A 22,356-nucleotide genomic window follows, 5' to 3' on the forward strand; every position below is an offset into this window, starting at 1 on the left:
GCTTCTCTTTCTCTCTGTATCTCTCATGAATAAATAAATAAAATCTTTAAAAAAGAAGAAGAAGAAGACTGGCTAGAAGGCTGTATTACCCTTGACTAAATACTGTCTAACTGGAAAAAGAAAAGAAAGGAAAAGGAAACAAGTGAGATACTGGTGTGAGTTCCCTCCCAGGAAAGGGGCCTGGTGAATTACTGGTGAATCCCACCCTGCTGAATTCCATTCCAGAATAGAGCTTGCCGAGTTAATAAAACACCAGAACACTCCCTGCTTTGGTGTGGTGTTAGAAGAGTAGGGAAGAAATGGCCACGTGGAGAGTCTAGGCCAGCACACTGTCCAACAGAAATATAATTTGAGCCATGTATGTAATTTTCACTGTTCTAGTTAGTACCTACATTAAACCAAGTAAAAAGAAACTGGTGAAATTGATTTTAATAAAGTATTTTTATTTAACCCAGCATATTCAAATATTATTGTTCCAATATGTGATCAATATAGAAATCATTAATGAGATATTTTGTATTCTTTGCACAAAGTGTTTGAAATCTAGTACATGTTCTATAGCCCTAGCACATCCCAATTTGGAGTAGCTATATTTCCGTTATGTATTCAGCAGCCACCTGGAGGTGGAGGAGGCCACATTACATAGCAGGAGTCTGGACAATCAGATGTAAAATGGCCCCATGGAATGCCTAATCTCCCTGCTAAAAATTGGAGCCATAGAATATTTCTGATGTGCTCAGGAATACACTGACAAGGCCCAAAGAGCCAGGGGCCTAAGGACATCATGTTCCAGGCTGATGGGAGATCTAGCACTGATCTGCATGAGCTGAGTGGACAGAGGGCCATCTGGATGTCTCAGTGGATGCCATGGAGTGATAGCAATCCAGGGACCCAAGACCTACCACTCCACATGTGTCTACACTCTGTAAACCTTCAGGAACATGGACACCACCCTGGGGAAAGGTGGAAAGCCCATCCTAACCGTGATTAAGTTTCCACTGTTTAGTGGGATAGGCGCTTCTTCTTTCAAAAGAAGTTCTGTATAGAAAATGAGGTGACACTTATTTTGTGGACTGAGATTCAAACTCACTTCAAAATAATGAATGAGTATAACTAGAAAAAAAAAACAACACCCAAATATCCATCAACTGATGAATGAATACAGTATACCTAAACAATGGGATATTAGCCATAAAGTATTAACTCATGTCACAACATGGATAAGCCTTGAAAATATTATGTTAAATGAAAGCAGCCAGTAACAAAAGGCCATATGTTATGATTCCACTTATTTGAAATGTCTAGGACAGGCAAATATATAACAGAGACAGAAAGTAGATTAGTAGTTGACTAGGGCTGGGGATGTGGAGGGAAGTGGGGTTAACGGCTAGAGGATTTAAAGTTTCTTTTTAGGCAATGACAATGTTTTCAAAGATTGTGGTCATGGTTGGACATATCTGCAAATAGACTAAAACACATTAAATTGTGCTCTTTAAATGGGTGAACTGTATGCTATGTGAGCTATACCTCAATAAAGTTGTTTTAAAAAAAAAAAAGAAAAGAAGGGAAAAGAGTCATGCTCTCTAATTTTGTTTAAAACAAGGAGCAGGGAGCAGGGACGCCTGGGTGGCTCAGGCCTTGAGCACCGCCTTCAGCCCAGGGCGTGATCCTGGAGTCCCCGGGATCAAGTCCCACATCAGGCTCCCTGCGAGGAGCCTGCTTCTCCTTCTGCCTGTGGCTCTGCTTCTCTCTCTGTGTCTCTCATGAATAAATAAATACAACCTTTAAAAATAAATAAATAAAACAAGGAACAAATATCGCGGGGTTCACATCATTAAATCTAGGCCCTGGATATATGGGGGTTCATTAAGCTATATTCCCTTTACCTCTCTGTATATTTGAAAATTTTTTTAACGAAGAAAGGAGGGTAGTGGTTCCAGTTTAACATCCATGCCCTTGGGCATAAATTTGAGAAGGCATTCCCTTGCCTTTACTAATTGCACAATAAAATGGAGGAAGACAGCTTCTTCCTCTCTTTTGTGGGCGCCTGCAATGCAGGGGATTGCCTGAGGGATAGTAAATATTATTTCATTTCCTCTACTCCTGATAAACTTTCTGGGGAGCAGTCAGGTGTTATCTGGAGAAGTTAGCTAATAGAAATGACCCCTCACACTTCCAGGCCACCACAGATGTGAAGGGAGCCCTGCCCTGGCAGAGAGCAGGATCACGGAAGAGATATGCAAAGAAGGGAGCCAGAGGGAGGAAGGAGCAGTGTAGTTGTGGCTTGCTGTGAGAAACTGTCACTTATAACAAGAAAATCCCAGAAAACTAAGAGAGTAGAAGATAATTATTTGCTTTATAGAGATATTTCTAGTATTTTATAAAAACATAAAGTTAGGGGCACCTGGGTGGCTCAGTGTTTGAGTGTCTGCCTTTGGCTCAGGTCATGATCCTGGGGTCTCGGGATCAAGTCCCACATCAGGCTTCCTGCATGGAGCCTGCTTCTCCCTCTGTCTGTGTCTCTGCCCCCCCCCTCTGTATCTCTCATGAATAAATAAGTAAATAAAATCTTTTTTAAAAACCCATAAAATTGATTTTTTCAATAATACATGCAAATACACGTAATGATAAAAGCCAATAGTTGTATAGTGCTATATCCATTGTTCCACTTTCCATATAATTAACTCGTTCAAGCCTCATTATAATCCTCATTTTACAGCTGAGACCCTTGCAGGCTGAAAACCCACACAACTAAAGGACACACCAAGGCTTCCAGTACCATGCTCCTAACTGCTACACTTGACCGTCCCCCTCAATAAGATACGGAAGGGCTGCTCCCCTCCCCAGAAGCCACCACTGCTACCAGCTTCCTGGGGATCCTTCCAGAAGACAGATAATTCAAGGAAACTTTTCTTTTGAAGGCTCATTCAAGCCCCCTTTTCAATCCACAGTTTGGAAAATGGATTCACATGCTCCTTTGCATCACACAGTTAGTTCTGACCCATAAACGGTGAAGTCCCGCAGGCCCCGCAGAGAGGCACAGCCTGTTACACAGCCACCTGTAAGCCTACAGACCCACAAACAAGGGGCCTCTGATTTACTAGGCTTCTCCCCGCTGGTCCGCAGAGCAGTTAATCTTCTGCCCGGGGGCAGCGTTTGACAGCTCCCAAAGGTCCCGTGAAGTACTCTTTTCAAAGTAAAATTCTCAATCAAATAAACTTGAAACAGACTTGGTCTGGATCCAGGTACAGACCTGGCCCCCGCTCTGCCCCCAGGCAGCAGTTGGCTACACTTCACTTCCTGGGTTTTTTGAATCCTCTGGTGCAGACTACGGTTTTCCTTCAATAAAACAGTGATTTAAAACCTTCATTCTTCCTGTTTTAAAACTGTGCCAAGGCATAATCATTCTGTCTTCACCAAGGAGTACACAAAAATCAACCAGGGCTTTACAGTCACTCCCATGGGGGACTGTCAGCTAAATACTCTCTTAAACCCACCCATCTGCTTTTTGAAAAATCTCTTACTTTTATCCAATTAGAACTATTTTTTTCATTCCTCCCCCCCTCCCCCGGAAATTTTATTTTAATTCGAAGCATTCAGTTTCCTTTTAGACATTCAGATTATTCCTGCTCTTATGTGGGTGCCTACAGGTTCTCCCTACCTCTACCAGGGATTTCAGTGGTTTTGATGGTGACATAAAAAGGAAAGTTTTCTTTTCTCTCTGTAAACTCTGACTAAAATAAAACAATGCAAAGGATGAGTTCTTGTGGTGTAGTGGCAGGGGAAGTATTTGTGAGAGGCAAAGGTGTACAGTAAATTTCTAATACCTCCACGATTTAGATTAATGATATTCAGACAAAGTTTGGAACAACCATAAATAAGTAATGAAGAGCATTGTGGATCTTCATCTCAGCCCACAAGTGCAAAGTTAAAGGCTGTCTTTCCATCTGATTGAGCAATCTCAGATGAAATACCAATTCTATTAATTCACTTAGCAAATAGTTACTAAGAACCTCCTCTGTTCAAAGCATTATTTTTTTAAAAGATTTTATTTATTTATTCATGAGAGACACAGAGAGGGAGAGAAAGGCAGAGACACAGGCAGAGGGAGAAGCAGGCTCCATGCAGGGAGCCCAATCCCAGGACCCCAGGATCACACCCTGAGCCAAAGGCAGATGCTCAACCGCTGAGCTACCCAAGTGTCCCTGTTCAAAGCATTATTAATAAGGGTAATAGAAACTTTCTTTGGTTATCAGAACAATTTATTTATAAGACACTACAATTCCAGATAATTAAGAATAGCTCAAATGCCTTAGTATATAAGATGCTGTGGAGAGTGATTTTATTACACTTTTGCATTGTCTTTCAGCGTTTTCTAGCTATAAAATTGTTAAAATATAGATTTCTAAAAATGGCAAAACCATGACTCTCAAGCAAATATAAGATGAACCCATGTTAAAGATTTTACTTAATTTATTATTTAGTGGAGAGATTGGAAATAAAGTATAACTAGTTGAAAAGAAAAGTCAAAAGAACCACCATTTTATTTATTTATTTATTTATTTATTTAAAGATTTTATTTATTTATTCATGATAGTCACACAGAGAGACAGAGAGGCAGAGACACAGGCAGAGGGAGAAGCAGGCTCCACGCAGGGAGCCCGACGCGGGACTCGATCCGGAGTCTCCAGGATCGCGCCCCGGGCCAAAGGCAGGCGCCAAACCTCTGCGCCACCCAGGGATCCCAGAACCACCATTTTAGAGCAAAGAAATGTTAAAATGAATTTACAAAGGGACACAAAACTGGCATTTTTCACTGGGGTGAAGGGGTGTGGGGGAAGTCAATTTAAACTCCCATACCATAATTCTACTATAGAATTTATTTGCATGACAATAAATAATTATTTTGCATTGCTATCACATATCTACAAATTGAGTTATAAAATAGCTCAGTGAAAAATCTGGAATCAGATAAAGCAGTACAGTATAGAAGTATAATTGACATATAGTATCCTGTTAATTTCAGGTGTACAAAATTCGACATTTTCATGTATTATGAAATGATCTCCATGATAAGATACCATCTGTCACCATACAAAGTAATTATAATATTATTTGACTATATTCCTTATGCTGTACATTTTTTAAAAATTTTTTTAAAATTTATTTATTCATGATAGTCACACAGAGAGAGAGAGAGAGAGGCAGAGACGCAGGCAGAGGGAGAAGCAGGCTCCATGCACCAGGAGCCCGATGTGGGATTCGATCCCGGGTCTCCAGGATCGTGCCCTGGGCCAAAGGCAGGCGCCAAACCGCTGCGCCACCCAGGGATCCATGCTGTACATTATATCCTGGTGACTTATTTATTTCATAACTGGAAGTTTGTACCTCAATCCCCTTCAACTCCAACTCATCCTCCTTCTGGTAACCAATTCCTGAATCTGCTATGAGTCTGTTTCTGTTTTGCTTTGTTTTTTAGGTTCCTCACATAAATGAGAGCAATATTCCAGTATAGAAGTGAAAGTGCCTGATTCCAAAGCTTTCAACAGTTTTCAAAAAATATTTAAGGTAACATTTTAAAAAATTAATACGTAGTAAAATTGACATTTTTGTTGATATGCAGTTCTACGAATTTTAACACATGTATAGATTCGTGTAACCACAACCAGAGTCAAGATACAGGACTGTTCTATCACCCCTCAAATCTCCCAGTGCTATTCCTCTGTAGTCCTATCCTTTCCCTACCCCTGGCAACCCCTGTCTGTTCTCTGTGACCATACTTTTGTCTTTTTGAGAATATCAAAATAATGGAATCACAGAGTACGTAACCTTTGAAAGAATTTTTGAAATTAACACAAAAAGTTGTAAAAAATAGTGCATAGAGATCCTGATACTCTTCACACAGTTCTCCCAATGTTGGAATCTTAACCTAACGACAGTGCAATATCAAACCCAGGAAACTGACCTTGGTGCGATCCATGGCCCTCATTCCCTGTTCATCAGTTTTGCATGCATTCATTTGTGGGTGCATATACAGTTCTATACAACTTTATGACGTGTGGATTTGTGTAACCACCACCACAATTGAGACACAGAATTATTCCATCACTGCCAAATTCCTTGTCTTATCCCCTTATAGTCACAATTTTTGGAAACCTTTCTTTATATATCCTCCCTCACACACACACACTTTAAAAAAAGACCTAGTATAATATAATTAAGCAGAACAATCCAACTCTTTTTTTGTAATGTTTATTTTGCTTTTTACTGACATGATTACTTTTAGAAATAGAGAATATGAGAGTTGTCTGGGTGCCTCAGCCAGTTAAGCATCTGCCTTTGGCTCAGGTCATGATCTTGATTGAGCCCCGGGTTGGGTTCCCTGCTCTCTCTCCTGACCGCTCTCTTAATCTCTTAAATAAATGAATAAAATCTTTTCTTAAAAAAAGAAATAGATAATAAGATAATAAATAATATAATAAAAATGTCACTTTGAGGATTTTTTGCTATTATTTTTATTTTGTAACTAGTACTGAAAATAATTTGGTCACATAGAAAGGATATGTTAAAAAGTGGTCTATCCCAGGTAGATCACTACGTGATGTGGGTCATTATTTGGAAACCAGGAACTTGGACTTTCCCAGGCATCAAGATATGCAGTAGTTTATCACTAAAAATGAGTTCAAGCTCTCTTACAGCTGTTGAGTCAAATGGCAGAAACTTAAAATGATTTTTCCTCCTCAGTACTTTTTATTTTAAAAAATTGTAATAAAAAGTATAACATGTTAAACCTATAAAAATGTCATATTTTGGCAGCAAATAGATGAACTATGGAAATGGAATAAGTCAAATCTGTCTTTAAGTTTGAAAAGACTTTTTAAGGGAAAAAAAAAATAGTTTCCAAACCTATAAAAACTTAGTGGTCCCTCTGGGCTCTTTTTCTCCCCCCATCTAATCATATTTATTAGTTTTTTTTTAAAGATTTACTTATTTACTTTTAGAGAGAGCGAGAGCGCACAGTGGAGAGGAGTAGAGGGAGAGGGGGTCCCAAGCAGACTATAGACTGAGCATGGAGCCCAAGGTGGGGCTCGATCCCATGACCCTGAGATCACAACATGAGCTGAAACCAAGAGTCAGATGCCCAAACAACTGTGCAACCCAGGCACCCCTCAGATTTATTATTTTAAGGTAAGAATAACAGCAGACACTCTGACTCTATTTTTTTTCTATTTGCTTATAAATTAAAATCAATTTTACTCATAAATTAGATTGATGCTTAGGAATTACCATACTACTATTCAGTCCTAGTAATTTATGAGGGACTCTGCTTTCTTATTGGCCCCATCCATACTCTCCTTTGTATGTTGTTTCTGTCATGAATTAATATTTATTATAAATGTAAGGATTGTTCTCACCTTTTGCTCAAGTTATCCTTCTTGCATTCTCTGGTCTGTTTAGCCTCTATTTGCCATGACATTTTTTTCCTAACGCCTGGATGGAGACATTCCACTCAGCTACTGATGAAGACCCAGGGGCTGGAATAATAAAGAAACCAAATACTAATGAGAAGAGACAACAAGGGGATGTTTTTACTTTTTCATTTTTACTGACTCTTTTAATGAAAAGTTTGCTTTTTCATTTTTATTGACTCGTTTTATATGTAGTCTCTTTTCTCTATAATTGGAATTATAAGCCAAGATGTGTGCAACTTTCAGAGCTGACTTAATGAACTCATTATTATGATTGGATAAGTACATTGTCTGCGGTTCTTAGCGACCGACTTTGCCCCAAGGTCCATAGGCACGGCTACTAATGAGCGCAGTACAACACTGCTCCTTCAGGTAGGAGGAGTGTTCTCCATCTGCCTCTCCAGATTGACTCTCTACTCTTACCCACCTAGGGTTGCCAGATTTAGCAAAACTGCAGGATGATGAGTGAAATCAGATGTTTCCCCTCAGCTCCTCCTCCTCCTCTGGGTGCTGAAGGTCAGCTGGGTCCCTCCACAAAGCCACAGCTCCTGCAGATTGCCTGTCTTACAGCTAGACTTACTCTCTGAGCCCAGTAACTCTCTTGTTTCTTGACCCTCAGGCACAAGAGTGGCAAAGGCTCTCTCTGTTGTAGCCCCAAAGTCTTCGACCGTCCCATTCTGGTGTTCAAGGAAGGGTCCTTGCACCCTCGTACACCACTGAAAATGGTCCCCTGCTTAAATTCTCCTCTGTTCCCCACTGGAAAGTGCCATCTGTTTCCTGTCAGGACTCTGATTGACATAAAATCTGATTAGCAGAGAATACATTACCTGTTTTGTAAAAATATAAATTGTAAATTGAATCCTAGTTTTTCATTTACATAAATCTCTGTCTGTGGGCTTACAGAGTTTCAAGTCTGCTATAGCTTAATTTATAGTGTATCTTCAACTGAAGGAGAATCCTAATATCTCTGATTTTTGAGGCATTGCAGATGCTTCCATTCATTCACTATTAGATATAAGCCAACAGCAAAGATTTCTATGTATATGATATTGCCCTTCCTTTGATCCCTTCTTTGCATAAATATAATTTTATATTTATGCCATTTTAGTCACTTAATTTAGTTAACTTTTAAGGCTATATAAATGTGTACATATATAGATGTGTGTCTGTGTATGCATAAAATTTAAAAAGAGTGGGGAAATGGTTAAATAATGGTTGAATAAATCATGATAAATTCATACTGTTGAATACTATGTAGTCATTAAAAAGAACGAGATAGGCCTATAAATATGAATATGGATACAGCTCCAAGACATTTGGCTAAGTGAAAAAATCAAGACCAGAACAAAAAATACAGAATCAAATGTTCTGTGTATGTGTAATCGTGAGGAGTAGACTGGGGAGGCTGAGTGTACCAGCCTACAGCCAGCACCCTGGCAGAACAGAGAACCATACTTTTCATGCTTTGCTCTCTCTGCTTACATATGGCAAAGGACTCTTGTGTATCTCTTAGAACATGTGTTCTGTATTCATTTATGCTATCTCCTGAAACCTCACCAAAATGACAGTAAAGACATAAAGTGACAATACAGGGCAAGAAGAACAGAGACCACAATAGAGGATTAGAGACAATAAAATTCTAGAATGTTAAAAGTGGACAAGAGGTAGTCACTGAATTATTAGAGCAGTGAAAATTTAAGCTAACGTTTCTGCAGAGGTGCTTGCCAGTGAAAAGCAAACTGATTCGTGGCCCAGAACACCTGAAAGAGTCAGAAGTTAGAGACCTTCCAAGGAAGGGCAAGATGTGAGACAAACATAGGAAAATTAGTTGAGAGTTGGCACAAGGAGCAATTAAAGCCCACCCACTGAAGCCCAGTGATTACATCCCCAACTCAAGAAGGACATGAGAGGTTTGGTGATGGAGAAATTATGCCAAAGAGACCCTGGACTGAGGGCTGATGACAGGCACAGCTGAAGGTGGGGATGAGGCACTGGACAGAAGACAGTGAGATTGAGTGAAAGGCTGTCTACCACATGGGAACACCCAGGCCTTTTCCTCTCCTTAATCCCCAGGAAGCTGGCAGGGAAGCTTCTAGTTCTCTCCCAGCAGACTGGATAGTATTTCTTTCGAAAAGACCCAAGAAAAAGACCTAATGACTTTTAGGGTTGTCCAGGAAAACGTCCAAGCTCCACCTGATAACCCTACCATGAACCTCACCGTTCGACAAACCCTGTTTGTGGACTTAAAGCTTCCAGTCAGGCTTTTAGCACCTCAGGTTTTTTTTTTGTTGTTGTTGTTGTTGTTGTTTTTAAGATTTTATTTTTTATTTACTTGAGAGAGAGTGAAAGCAAGAGCGAGAGCGAGAGAGCGAGAGAGAGCATGCAGAGAGAGAAGGAGGAGCGGATTCCCTGCCAAGCAGGGAGCCCAATGCTGGGCTCAATCCCAGGACCCCGAGATCACATGATCTGAGCCGAAGGCAGACACTTAAACAGACTGAGCCACCCAGGTGCCCCGAGCACCTCAGTTTTAACACGAACTGGAAGACTTTTGAGGAAAATTTCTTATATTAAAAAAAAGTAATAAAACAACAGAAAAAAGGAAACTCAGGAGAATCAAAGCCTATGCCAGGAGCAGAAGAAACTATGGGACGTCCAGGTCGGGTGGAGGCTGGTGGCACAGGTTGTGAAAGAATTCACCCAAGGCAGAACAATGGAGATAGAAGTTTATGGAATACACTGCAGGGAAGCAGTGGTCAGAACAGCAGAGCAGAGACTGTGATAGGGTGGTGGTGAGGGGCTATAGTTACAGGGCCGAGTGAGGAAGTATGGAAATATGGAATTTCCTCCTTTTGTTGGTCATCTTAGGAATTGTACTTGGTTGTAAGTAGCTGATTGGTCAGTTAGGGTCTATGGCTGTTTTGAGAGGAGTTGTTTAATGAGCCTATTTGCATTCAATTTGGGGGTCATCATGGGCCCTATTACCTTGATCAAGTTTCCATTGCTCAAGCCTGTTGCCTGAAAGCAGCCTCTACAAAAATCTCAAACTATTAATATCCTCCCAAAGGTAAGTGATGCTACTGCTTTCTTGGGATTAAAACAGTGTGCTACGACAATGGAATGATTAAAGAACAAGAAAGTGCTTTAGAAATTAAAAAAATACATATTGATTTAAATTAAAAATTCAGTAGAGATGTTGAAAGAGAAAGTTGAAGAATCTCTCAAAAGTAGAACAAAAAATTAGGAAAGGGAAGAGAAGAAGGGCAATTCAAGAGGTTCAGTATCTGATTTCAAGAAGAGGACAAAAGAGAGGCAGAAATTGTCAGACACTGTTCAAGTCTGGGTTCTCCAGAAAAACAGAACCAAAAGTATAGATACATATAAATGTAATATATTTATTATAAAGGATCAGCTTACTTGAATATGGAGGCCAATCAGTCCCAAGATCTGCAATCAGCAAGCTAGAAACCCAGGAGAGCCAATGGTATAGCTCCAGTTCAAGTCTGAGTCCAAAGGTAGTAGGCAGTCAGGCAGAGAAAGTGAATTCTAATACAACATTTTCTTCTGTGCCTGGAGTTTCCATGAATTGAATGAAGCCTACCCACACTGCTGAGGGCAATCTGCTTTTACTCAGTCTACTGATTCAAATGTTAATCTCATCCAGAAATAGCCGTAGATGCACCCACAATAATGTTCAACCACGTATCTGGGCACATTGTGACCCAGCCAAGCTGACCCATAAAATGAACCATCATGGATAGATATATGAACACATCCCAGAATAGAGGATGGGATTGGGAAATGAAAATGACCCATACCAAGACACAGCACTGCAAATCCCCAGTAGGGATAAAAAGAATTTAAAAGCTTCCAGAAAGAAAAAGAAAGGTCATGAGGAAATAAAGTGGCATAGAACTCTCAACACCAGGCGCTAAACCTTCATAATTCTGAGGGAATATCTTTCCAATCCAATTCTTTGCTCAGCTAATCTATCAAATACGAAGTTAGAAGTTAGAAATTTAGAAAAAAAGATATTTTCAAACAGACAAATCTCAAAAACTTTGCCTTCTTTATATCTTTTTTTCCAGGAATCTTTCAGAACATGTATGCTACCAAAGATGAGGAATAAACCAAGAAAGAGGAAGATGTGAATAAGAATACAAGAATTCCAGCAAAGGAAAGAGGCAAATTGAATGTCTAGAGTCATGGTCAAAAAAATACGAGGCTGACAAAAATCTAGCAGTTCTAGAGATCAACCACTCCAGGTAGAAACAGAAGGATGGAAGGATCTAGGAGAGATGTCTCCATTAAAAGCAAAAGCAAAAGCAAAAACAAAACCTATAAGAAAACTTGAGGTGCTTGACAATGTTGCTGGTAAGAGAATTAGAGAAGTATAGAAAAATAATATGCACATGCACGCACAATCCCCACTCACTCATGCAAAAACAACAAAACAAATAAATAAGCAGTATTTAGCTCCTAGAAAAATGAAAGTATAAAAAAAGAAATGTATACAAAGCACTACTTACTTGTAAGCAATATTTGCATTATTCTATTGTAAAAACTGAATATTCATTTAATACACGATTATGATTCAAATACACGGTACAGTGGGAAGAGCATGAGTGTGTGGGTGTGTACGCAGGAGTGGTAAAAGGATATTAAATACTTATCTTCCATAGCAGAAAGTGAGTACATAATGTCTAAAATTATTTAATCAGTATTGTTATTTTAAAACTAAAGAGTAAAATATAAAAAGAAAAACAGCTATTAAATTAAAAGTTGCCTCTGCCTTTAGGGAATCTAATTCTGGGGCCACCTGTTGTTTTGTTTGTTGTTGCTGTTTGTTATTATAAATTTGGTGGCATTATTTGATCTTCCAAAACAGGTCTGGGTATCTTTTTGTTACCCAAAATATTTTTATAACCAAAAGAAATTGCATACAAGGTGATACAAAACATTTGTGTTAAAGGTTTTCTTAAGCTTTCTGGAATAGGTTGGGTCTAGACAAACAAGATATCTTGATACTAATTTTCTACTGGTTATTAATCACCATTTTCTTGGTTTTTTTTTTTTTAAGATTTTATTTATTTATTCATGAGAGACACAGAGAGAGGCAGAGACACAGGCAGAAGAAGAAGCAGGCTCCATGCGGGGAGCCTGATGTGGGACTCACTCCTGGACCCCGGGATCACGCCCCAGGCCGAAGGCAGACGCTCAACCACTGAGCCACCCAGGTGCCCCTATTAATCACCATTTTCATAATCAGATGGCTAAGACATTAGGGCATGTACTTTATTGTATTATTTAGAAGACATTTCTACCAAAGTAAAATTTTCTATTGTAGGGTAGGAAAAAATCTTTCTTCAACCCTTCTAGGTTCTTGATTGGGATACTATAACAAAAAACAGATTAGCCAGGGAAAGGCATACAAATTTATTTAATCTTAATCTTATGTAATGCAAGAGCCTTCATTAGGAAATGAAGATCCCAGGAAATGGTTAAACCTGAGTGGTTTTACCCTGGGTTTGTTTGGGGTTTTTTGTTTTTGTTTTGTTTTTTACCCCGGGTTTAAGGAAGAAGGGAAAGTCGTGGAAAAATGTGAGAGGACAAAAGTACACAAATTCAGAGTACTAAGCTAGGGGAAGCTTAGCAATGCCTGTTTGGACTCCTCTGTTTTTTTGTTTTTTTTTTTTTTTTTTTTCCGTTTTAGACAGGGGTAGGGACAGGAGGAGCAGGGGAGAGAGAATCCCAATCAGGCTCCACACCCAGCACAGAGCCCAAAGTGGGGCTTGATCCCACCACCCTGAGATCCTGACCTGAGTCAAAATCAAGAGTCAGAAACTTAACTGACTGGTTAAGTCAGGTGCCTCTTCCTCTGTTTTTGAAGGAAAGGATGCTCCTTTTCTCCGAGTATAGGGAGAGCGCTTCTCATCTGAGAGTCTTATGACCTGCTACAGGGCGGAAGGGAAGATCAGAGTCCTTCCTGCACCTGCCATTTCCCAAGTTCCTTTAGCTTGAAATATTCAATATGCCAAGGGGCCATATTTGGGGGTAGTGTGTTCTGAACCCTGTCACAGTCATGAATGAAATGTATTAACTTTCTTTGAAACATTGTTGTTAAGAATCTTTATATAGAATCAGATAATTCTGTAATTCTATTTTACTTTTACATTAATTTTTATCATGTTCTCTTAAAAACCATCAAAGGAAACAACCTTAGATTCATTCTTTAAAAATTAATGAATTATTTAGATATATCCTTAGAGATATTTAGATATATCCTCTCACTTAATTTCCTCCCTCTAATCAGTGTGGGAGTATTAATACCCAGGGTCAAAATCTTGGTTTGGATTTCTTTAAATTATCTTTGTATAAGTAATGCTCTTAAAATAAATGTAGTTGTGCAGAAAACAATCTAGAGGAATATATAACAAAAAGCTAACAGTGAATACTTGGTAATCGAAATTGGGGAGGGTTTTCTAAAATGTTTGATAGTCACAAAGTGTGTTATTTTTATAATCAGAATATATCTAGGGATACCTGGGTGGCTCAGTGGGTTAAGCATCTGTCTTTGGCTCAGATCATGATCTCAGGGTCCTGGGATCGAGCCCAATGTTGGGCTCCCACTCAGCAGGGAGTCTCTTTTTCCCTCTGCCCCTCCCCCTAGCTCATGCTCTATCTCTCAAATAAACAAAATCTTTAGTAGAAAGAAATCAGAATATATCTGTGAATAAGTATGTGTATATGTGTGTGTGTGTGTGTGTGTGCAAAATAAAAAGGGTTGGGCTCTATTATTGCTGTTCTTTCTGGTATTCACCTTTACCACAAAGGGTTTCATGAGCACAAACCTGAAAGGATTTCCTGTTGAACTTCACATGGCATTCTAAGATATGATTTAGCTATTTTGACCGAATGACTCTGAACTGAGGTGGCCAAAGGCAAATGCCCTGCTCTAGACGGTTAGATCCAAATTGGGGTTATGCACGTTAATGGAACGGCCAGGAACGTCTAAGCTAAGCTAATGGGCAATCACTTGTCAGTCCAGTCAGCCACGACAAATACATGTGCAAGCACAGGAAATGAACTTTACACATTAAAAAAACCCACAAATAAATCATAATGATTTATTAATAAACAAAATATATTTCAGTCCCATTTTTTTTCTCTTCTTGTCTAGTCAGGCCATTTTATGTTGACCAGAAAATAGAAATGACAGTTTCATCTTTTTGCTATCACTCTTCTGGAGGAAGAGCATCTTCTTTCACAGTAGCCTCCCATCCCTTTTTCTTTAAGTTTATTTATTTAAAGATTTTATTTATTTATTCATGAGAGACACAGAAAGGTGGAGACACAGGCAAAGGGAGAAGCAGGCTCCATGCAGGGAGCCCGATGTGGGACTCGATCTCAGGATCCCAGGATCACAACCTGAGCCAAAGACAGACACTCAACCACTGAGCCACCCAGGTGCCCCAAGTTTATTTTTAAAGTAATTTCTATACCCAATGTGGGGCTTGAATCTATGACCCTGAGATCAAAAGGTGAAGTTCTCCCATTGAGCCAGCCAGACACCCCCTTCCCTAGTGGCTCTTCTTACCTGAGAAGACATGGACTTGATTCTTTCCTCTTTAATTTCTAGGACAAACAGCTAAAGCATTCTTGGCCTCATGTTCTCAGTTTTTTATGTAATTTTTCCAGTCCTTAGCATACATTTTAGAGACTCTAACAGAGGTTCTGCAAATAATTCATGGTGGCATTGGGAATAGAACTATTTGATAGGGGCACCCGGGTGGCTCAGTAGTTGAGCATCTGCTTTTGGCTCAGGTCGTGGTCCTGAGGTCCTGGGATGGAGTCCCGCACTGGGCTCCCTGCGAGGAGCCCGCTTCTCCTTCTGCCTATGTCTCTGCCTGTCTCTCATGAATAAATAAATAAAACCTTAAAAAAAAAAAAAAAAAGAACCATTTGATAATTTTTGCTCTCTGCCTGCCTCATACGGCGTAGTGCTACAGATGGAATGTATGTATGTCTTCTAATTCATATGTTGAAACTAACCCCCAGTGTGGTGGCATTTGGAAGTGGGGCCTCTGGGAGATCATTAGGTCATGAGAGTGGAACTCCTTTGCCCTTCTACCCTGTGAAGACACAGTGAGGAGATGGCCATCTATGAACCAGGAAGCAAATCCTCACCAGACATTAAATCTTCCAGCACCTTGGTTTTGGACTTTTCAGCTTCTAGAAATGTGGGAAATGTGGGAAAAAAATATTTGTTGCTTAAGCCATCCAATCTTTTTTGGTATTTTTGTTACAGCAGCCTGAATGGATGACCAAGTACAACCTCTTATTTTATATATTTATATAAAATACACACACACACACACACACAGGAAATAAAATAATCTTTGGAGTCCCCGTTGACCACTCTTGGTCTCTGCTGACCTGAATCCAGTTTATTAGCAAGTATTCCCAACTGTCACTTCGGAAGTGCCTGCCTCTGTCCAGGCCCACCAATGTCTTAGTCCTGGTTCTCAGGGGGATTGTCCCACAGAACCACTGGAACAGCTGCATTTTACTCTTGCACACTCTATAGTGTTTTACTACACAGCAACCAGAGTGACCTTTCCAAAGGACAAGTTTGACCACATCTCCCTCCTCTTATTGACTATTAAATTTTAAAGCCAGGTTTGTTGAGGTATAATTTATAAACAGTAAAATTCACCCCTGTAATGTATACAATTTCATGAATTTTAACAAATGTACACCACATCCACAATACAGAACAATCCCATTGCCCCCCCTGAAAGTTCCCTAATCCCCTTTGTAGGCAAACCTTTCTCAACCTACAGTCCCTGGCCACTGATCTGTTTTCTGTCTTTGGAGTATTAGCTTTTCCACAATGTTACAAAAATGGAATCACACTACATGTAGCTTTTGAGTCTGGTTTCTTTCACTTAGCAGAAAGTATTTGAAATTCACTCATTAGTTGCATGTGTCAGTTCTTTCCTTTGTATGGCTAACTGGAATTCCAGCAATATAACTGGTTATCCATCATCAGTTGGTAGACATTTGGGTTGTTTCCAGTTTTTGCCCACTATAATTAAAGCAACCATAAACATTTGTGTTCAAGTTTGTTGGATTTTTTGGGGTGGAGACACTTAATGTATCCCTTTCTCTTGGTTTTAAACATGTAGGAGTGGGATTTCTGGGCAGTATGGTAAATGCATGTTAAATGTTGTAAGAAACTGGTACTCTGCTTTCCAAAGTGGCTAAACCATTTTTCATTCCCACCAGCAATGTATGAATTCCTGTGGCTGCCCATCCTCCTGAGCACTCAGTATTGGCAGGTTTGTTAATTTGAGCCATTCTGGTTTTAATCTGCATTTCTTTAATGACTAATAATGTCAAGCATCTTTTCACATGCTTAGTTACTACCCACATCTTTTCTTTGGTGACATGTCCGAATTTGTTGCTTAGCTAAAAAAAAAGGGGGGGCAGGGGGCTGTTTTGTTACCGAGTTATATTATTATTGAATTAAAAAAATCCTGAATAGATAATACATTCACATAGTCGAAAAACCAAAAATGTTTAAAAAAGTCATTCATGGGGAAGTGCCCAACTCTGTCCCCTTTTAACCTCTCACTATGCAGCCTCAGAAAATGTTCTCATTAATTTATGTTTCCTCCCAGAGTTCCTTTATGTAAATATAAATATATATTCCTATCTCCTCTCCATTCTTACACCAGAAATAGCATACTACGTACAACATTCAGCATCAGTATATCCTGGAAAGCATCCTCAGTGTGTTCTTATGATTACATATGATTCTACTGTGAGGATAAGGCCTATTTAGCCAGTCCCCAATTGATGGATGTTTGTTTCCAATTATTTCTTTACAAATAACACTACATACAATGAATAAACTTCTACACAGTTCTTTGGTATGCACGCAGTTCTGTAGCTGTAGGCTATATTCCAGAAGTAATTTTCAGATTACTATTTCTTCAAGCACGGCTATCTTGATGTCTATGTACATTTCCTCTGTTCATTTTGGCTCAGCTCAAGGGTCTTATGTAAACCTTATTGATAAAAAAAGAAAATTGGTGTGTGTGTGTGGGAATGGAGTGGGCGTAGGGAGATCATAGGTTGGGAGTTCCTCCTAATTCAGACTCTGCTTGCCAAGCAAGGTATAGGAAGAGGAAGGGCCAGGCCCCACAAAGTTCTTCTGTGATAGCGACATTCTTAATCCTGCTCTAAACCTGACTATGTCTGTGTTCTATTTATTTTATCGCAGATATCTCATGCCTATGTCTGCGTCTTTTGCTTCTGATCTCTATTGGACTAAAGATTTTTTGTTTCTGATGTGTATTTCAGTCTCACTAGCGATTTATGGAGTTTGCTCTTCATAAGTTTTTCTTTTGATCATCGTTCACCCTCAGTTAATTTGCTCAAGTAAAGAGCAAAATCTCAGGAGGAGATTAGCAAGAAGGAGAGCAGTTAGTTTTATCAAATGAAGTGTTTCTGAATTTGATCATTCACTCCTCACTCAAGGGGAAATTTAAGCTGTGGTAGTAGCCTCTTTGATATTTAACGATCTCATTGATGGTCTCAGTTATTTATGTCTTAAAGGGCCACACAGACTTTAAAATGCCAATTATTCTTTTAAACCCTATTCACACACTAAAAACAGAAGCTGAGGGCTAAACACAACCACTTACCAGACTGCCTTCTGGTTAGTCCTAAATTTAACTCGAATCTTACCTTTAGTATTAAAGAGACCTTTTAATTTTGATTTTCTTATGTACACCAGGTATTGTGGTCACTGTGAGCTGGTTGTTTATTAGAAGAGGCGACTGTCAAGTGATGTCAGAGGGCTTTGCTCACGTATGTGCTGATTCAGCTCTTCTGTCCAAGTTATTTTCAGAACAAAATGCTGCAAATAGACCATAATATTTTTCTTTCCACATTGTTTATTTCAAGAGACATGGGAACCATCATGAAGAAGATTCATAGGCTTAGAATGTAAACCCTGCAAGTCTGCTTTGAGTTTGTGAAGATGTGATTGTGGAGTCTCTTCTCTGGGTCTCACCTCTGCCCTGAGAAAATGGCAGGCCCTGAAATTTATGGGAATTCTGACCTATGAGGCCAGAAAGCGTCTGAGACCGGAGAAGGTGGGAAGCATAGAGACTGGCCCCTGATGGGGTGCATTTCTCAGAAGAGAAAATAATATTACCTGTAGCTCTAATTTCCACAGCACTGTTTTTAAACACTCAGAGATGTTATTCTTGAAATAACCCCCAGGCATATGGAAGACACTAGATTTAAGTAACTCCCCTTCACTTCCAAATCTTAAGGCTGGAAGCTTGTCATTTTATTTGGGGTGGGGGGGGGGGGTCCTTGAAGCAATTAGAGAATCCCTTGTCTTAAAATTTTACACACAAACTGCACATGCAGGTTCCGAACAAAGTTTTTGGGAAAAATGACTGCTTTTAGGTTGAAATTTACTGGGAACAATTTCATTTCAAAAGATCAATTTTTGCCATTTCCATTAAGCTAACAAGGACAAGGCTGAAAGAAGCCTTAGAGTAGGTCATGAAAGCTCCAGATTAAAAAATATTTTTTAAATGGTCTCATTGAGAAATTTTTCAAACGAGAGTCACACTTGAATGAATGAATGCTGTATCAAATTATCCGGAGACAAAGAAGAGAAGCCATTCTACCAGAACAAATGCAGCCTGCTTTGTTTAGAGGACAAATCATTCTTGCAACCAGTTTGGAAATGTCACTTTTAAGTCAATGAGAGTTGTGTTCAAATAAGAGGGGGAAGCAAGACCCCATTATATTCACTAGGATGTGATGTTTTGCTTCTGAATGGTTTCTACAGTGCATGAAAATTCCTTTTTTTGGAAGGGGGTGCGTCTTTTTAATGTCTTAAACTGTTTTCAGGTTTTACAAAGTGCTTTAGCTTTTAGATTGAAAGGGCAGACACAGTCACCCTGGAACATCAGTGGTCCAACTACAGAAGCTCTGGATTTTTTTGGATAAGACTTTTGAAGTCTTGGTAAAAACAGATTCATTGGCTCACATGAGGAAGTAGTCTTCTGGAAATGATCCAAGGCTTGCAGTCATCCGACCCACCCATTATCTTCATTTTTCTGTGATATCACTACTGGAGCCCTGGCCATAATGGGGTTGATTTGAGCGACAATGGTGTCCAGGGGAATAGGATGTTCAGAGGTGAGAATGAGCAAAACTGATGGGGAAGTCAATCTGTTGCCAGGCATCGACCAGACTGGCTAGCAGCTATGGGGTTTATTTATTTATTTATTAAATGACTTTTATTTATTTATTCATGAGAGACAGAGAGAGAGAGGCAGAGACACAGGCAGAGGGAGAAGCAGGCTCCATGCAGGCAGCCCGATGCGGGACTCCATCCCAGGACTCCAGGGGCACGCCCTGGGCCAAAGGCAGGAGCTCAACCGCTGAGCCACCCAGGTGTCCCCAGCCATGGGGTTTATAAGCAATTTGGCTCTTTTGGTTCATTTTGGAAAATTCTAGATCCCCCAATACTATCGGTTAGGTCATGAAATCAATTCATTTTTGTTACCAACATTCAAAACAATTTTGTTATTACTAAAAGAAACTACAATGCTAAGCAACAGACTAACACTGTCAAATGACTGTATCTTTTGGCAGATAAAATAAAACACTCAAAATGACTGATGATGTTTTTATATCATTTTAAAGTCTGATTTCTTTCTTTCTTTCTCTCTTTTTCTTTCTTTTTTTTTTTTTTTTGTTAAAAGACAAGCTTCTCCATGGAGATAGGAAGATGTAAGCTGGGCTGCAAAAGCTGTCATCCTTACTCAATGACAAGGAACACCGGGCTGACACTAGCTGAGGGAGAAAGCAGGCACTCACTGGAGTCTGTAAAGATCTATCGAGAAATAAACAAGGGATGACACTTGGTGCACTCTTACAGCAGAGACTCAAGTTTTTGAATGATCCAAATAAAAGATATCCTTCCAAAAAGAAAGCAAGTTTTAAAGGAGCACGAATTCTACACATTGTTGATAAAAAATCAAATTCTCCACTTAATTGCATGACTTTCCAATTTGATTTTCTGGTAGAAACAAAGCTTTAGAATAGCAGTGGACAGTCTGTGGACAGGGGACTGTTTAGCTTTGGGAAGAAGCAAGAAATGTTCTTCGTGTTGCTATTTCTTAAATGTGCCTTAAGGTAAGCAATAAATGGCACAAATACCAGTGGCAAGTTTTTCATTGCAAGTCTAATTAATATCATTAGTAATTATAAAAGGAATATTAAAAGTAATCCTAACCATAAACATACATAACATTTTATTACATGCCAGGCACTGTGTTAGGTGCTGATATACATTTAATCCTTAAGCAGTCATCATCGGGTTGGCATTAGTAGCCCCGTTTTACAGATGAGAACAGCAAGGTTAAGAAAAGTATGTCCATAGTTACTAAGCTATTTATTTAGCTTAGTAGAACCAGTATTTGAATCTAGGCAGTGTAACTGCAGAGCCTAAGTGCTTTAAGCTTTAATAAAATCTAGCACTTATGGAGCATGTGTGTACTGTTATTACTATCATTTTACAGATAAGGAAACAGGTAGAAAAACTTTCCCAAGGTCACACAGCTATTAAGGGCGGAGGTAAGATGTAAAGCCAGCCATTGTGACCTTAGACTCTGAATATTTAATGTCTAAGGCTGTATAACTAGTTACAATATACAGATTTCTTATGAGAGTTAGAAAAGGTATTTTCGTTTGGAGTTAAAGAAAAATGGGATCTGCGTGGTTTTGCCTAAGTTGGACATTCTGATGAAGTGGCTGTTTACCACCTTCTCAGGACTAGGCTGTGCTGACTGGATGGCTGGGCTTTTTGCTGGTTTATACTGTCCTCTAGTGGTTGGCAGGAAATTCTGATGCTACTCCTATTTGACAACAAAGGAATAGAATGTTGTTAAGAAGACTCCTTTTAAACATAAAAGTATGAACCTGTGTGGATAGTATTTGTACTTTCAGTCTTTTGACTGAGAAAAATATGTAAAGCCAAAGAGCTACTATGAATTTAATATCTCTTTAATGTGAATGCATTTTTATTCATCTCAATAGGATACATATAGATGAAAACAGGACATATACATATTGTTTTCTTTTTTAATATATTGCTTTCAATGTATATATATGTACATACACATACATATATATCTACATAGATAAACAGATGGGCAGCACGCGTGCACGGGTGTATGTCTGTGTGTGTCTGTGTGATTTATTTAGGTCTTAGCTCTAGACTATGCTGGGTGCACTGATGGATTTGAAAGCCCTCACAGCAGACTTTCCTTCAAGGATCTTTGGCTGTAACTTCAACAAATACCCATACCTAAGGCAATCACAGACAAGGGAACTTGAATGGACACAAAATCTTAATCAGCATATTCTCTTGAATTGAGCAGAGTCCCCATCCCTTGAGTGGGAGAGACCTAAAGAAAATTGATTTTCTGTTTACAAGGAAGAAGTCCTGCTATAAGATACATAGCAGTCTTACTGACATCTCTCTTGTCCCCCATTCTGCATCCCTGGCTGACAGCCTAGAGATGAGAAGGCAGTGGGAACAATCCCCAGGCAGGCAGTATGGAGTGCATTGTCTAAAGGGAATTTAAAAACAACAATAAAAGCAACTAAAAGTAGCCTACTTTTTACTATCACCATTAGCCTGCAATTCTAAAAACTGACAGTGATAAAATAACTCTCCCTGAAATTTTTTTCTGGTTTTAATTCTAAGTAACTACTGTGGTTTCTATTTGGGGTTTTTTATTTTGAAAGATTTTTATTGATTTATTCATGACAGATAGAGACAGAGAGG

At 39.2% G+C, this 22,356-nt stretch overlaps 3 long non-coding RNA genes across 7 annotated transcripts in view; 2 read left to right on the top strand and 1 right to left on the bottom strand.

Annotated features, from left to right (window-relative positions):
- LOC144304977 (uncharacterized) overlaps nucleotides 1-22,356 on the bottom strand; it is a 47,320-nt gene that overhangs the window by 19,229 nt on the left and 5,735 nt on the right. For all 3 annotated transcript variants that reach the window (XR_013371980.1, XR_013371981.1, XR_013371979.1), the window contains exons 2-3: nucleotides 18,222-18,393; nucleotides 7,416-7,535 (exon numbers count right to left, since the gene is read on the bottom strand). This is a non-coding gene — a long non-coding RNA (uncharacterized LOC144304977). The remainder of the gene's footprint in view (nucleotides 1-7,415; nucleotides 7,536-18,221; nucleotides 18,394-22,356) is intronic.
- Nucleotides 256-7,725, top strand: LOC144304979 (uncharacterized). Its single transcript, XR_013371985.1, has 4 exons — nucleotides 256-358; nucleotides 5,480-5,568; nucleotides 7,002-7,188; nucleotides 7,459-7,725. It is a non-coding gene; the product is annotated as an uncharacterized LOC144304979 (long non-coding RNA).
- On the top strand, nucleotides 9,122-20,706 carry LOC144304978 (uncharacterized). 3 transcript variants are annotated; one of them, XR_013371984.1, is made up of 5 exons: nucleotides 9,122-10,533; nucleotides 11,555-11,840; nucleotides 12,547-12,703; nucleotides 16,755-16,807; nucleotides 20,267-20,706. It is a non-coding gene; the product is annotated as an uncharacterized LOC144304978 (long non-coding RNA). The 3 variants fall into 3 exon arrangements; XR_013371983.1 differs by lacking the exon at nucleotides 20,267-20,706 and adding an exon at nucleotides 18,271-18,357; XR_013371982.1 differs by lacking the exon at nucleotides 16,755-16,807 and having other exon boundaries at nucleotides 20,267-20,703.

This window comes from Canis aureus, chromosome 34, assembly GCF_053574225.1.
Source record: "Canis aureus isolate CA01 chromosome 34, VMU_Caureus_v.1.0, whole genome shotgun sequence".
NCBI classification, from domain to species: Eukaryota; Metazoa; Chordata; class Mammalia; order Carnivora; family Canidae; genus Canis; species Canis aureus.